Source organism: Pteropus vampyrus, unplaced genomic scaffold (assembly GCF_000151845.1).
Source record: "Pteropus vampyrus isolate Shadow unplaced genomic scaffold, Pvam_2.0 Scaffold34, whole genome shotgun sequence".
NCBI lineage: Eukaryota > Metazoa > Chordata > Mammalia > Chiroptera > Pteropodidae > Pteropus > Pteropus vampyrus.
In genome coordinates, this window is record NW_011888815.1 from 5,246,005 (window position 1) to 5,248,346 (window position 2,342).

Consider the following 2,342-nt stretch of genomic DNA (forward strand, 5'->3'; position numbering starts at 1 on the left):
CAAAAAATAAAAAAATATAAGGGATTGTAAGCTGTCAAGGCCCTTGCAATCTATGAGGTCAACCAAGGGTTGCCTCACCTAAAAAAAAAAAATTTAAAAATAATAAATAAATAAAATAAATGTAAAAAGACATGACATGAATTATTACTAGTATGAATTATGATAACTTTTGAGCACAGTGCTAAATATATTCCATAAATCGTCTCATTTATTACTCCTAGTAAACTAGACAAGAGGTTCGATGGGTGTTATTTTACAGATGGGGAAACTGAGACATGGAAAGATCTTCACCTGTGCCTGGTTTCAAACATGGTGAGTGGCAGAGGTGGAACTATATCTTACTTCTACTTGGTTCGAAGCCGACAGTGTCCTGACCCGTGACCACACCAACCAGATTCAGTTACTATCCGTAATAATAAACCACAATTTCAAAAATAACTCTAGGGCATGTTTCACTATAATAGTGAAAATCTAGTGGAAAACCAACCGCATCAAAATTTGTTATATTTCTGATAATCAATGAAGAAGTCGACTGTTCCAATTCCAGAGGGTTTCTTTCTACGTGTCCATCGCTATTAAAATTCTTTCTACCTCAAAAACTGCTGGCAGGGCTTTGAACCACACCTGTCTCTAAAAAGGGGGCTTTGTATCTTTTACAAATAGCGCTTTGTTTTCCTCTTGCCCCTGTCGCCAGTAGGGATGCAGCTCTGGGGACTTACAGGGGGAGACCTCCGCTCAGAAAAGCTGCAGGGGCCTCGCATGGCTGGCGTCAGCCCGTGGTACTTCCAGAAGTGGTCCACGAAGCCAGGACTGACAGGCTCCCGAGAGCCTCCTGGATGCCTGGCGAAGACATCACAGACCAAAGGGACACACTAGGTGAAGTGACCTCAAAAACGTGAAGCCAAATGGAGGAAACGGGATTCTAAGATTTCACTGAAGGCGTTTTTGCCAAATACCACACTCGAAATAAGAAGAACTCGAATCTTTTCCCACCAACTGTCTCACCTGAAAGAGAAAGATGCTAAAGCACATGGCTTATAACCTTCATCTTCGCATGAATATTTTCATACTTAAATAGATTTTTTTAAAACCCAGAAACCTGCATCCTATTTTAAGATTCCAAGGGGGGATGATATCTTAACTAAGACTGATGAAGGTTATGGAGAAACTTCTCTAGGAAAATGTACTGAAATTATCATTGAAAAAAAAAAAAAGAAAAAAAAAGAAACGTTCATTCTTCACCTTTTATACTAACAACAAATACACGATTCATCAAAATGATCCAGATTCAAGAAAAGGCTACCTGTAGCTGAGCCCACATATATATGAAGGTGAAAACGAAGGCAAGTTGGCCTTGAGTCCCCAAAAAATCCTTGTTTACATCACACACTGAGAAACGGTCTTTCAAACAAAAGTCTTTTCAGTGTTATATCATCTAGTGAACTGACACTATCCTCCCCTTCACAAATATAGATACTTCTACGAGTCCAAAACCAATTATGTTTTCTGGACATTTCTGTGCCTCTTTCAATAAACAAGTCACCTCCTGCGTCCCCTCGTTTCAATGCCTTCATATTAACCGTGACAACCAACTTTATTCAGAAATTTTCAACGCATTTCCACTGCGACTCCCATCTCTAAGTCATTTATGACTCTGCACAGGCGGGGTTAGAAAGTCAAGGTGTTTTTATTCTCCCGTGGAGTGTCTCTGTATTTTTGCATGATTTTCTACTTGAAAATTTTATTCGTGTATATTTCTTGCTACCTAAACTACAAAGTTTCGTGAGAGGAGGTACCATCTCTTTACTTGCGACAGATTGTATCTTGTTATTTCATAGTCCTTCCAGTACTGTATACATAGTAGTTACTCAATAAACATAAATGGAAAGGCCCAGCAATTGCCCTCTAGGTATTCATCCTACAGATGCGTTGGCGTGAGTGCACTGTTTTCAGCAATGAAAACCGCAATCTACATAAAATGCCCGTGGACGGAGGAATGATAAAATCCACATCCATACCATGCAAACTATAAATTGCTGCATATGCAAAAATATATATAAAACATATACATATGCGTTTAATATTGCCAGAGCATATTAGTTAATAAGATATGGAAACATGTCCGTGATATAATTATGTGAAAAAGAAGTTTAAAAGTTGCAGAAAAACATGCGTCGTATGCTCCCATTTTTAACAAGTGCATACGTATATACTTTATTATGTACTATAACATATATTTTTTACGCATCAAAAATGTCTTAAAGTGTATACAGCATACCCTCATGAACGGTACCTCTGAGAAATGGGACATGGTGAAGAAAAGAGTAATTTTATTTCTTTAT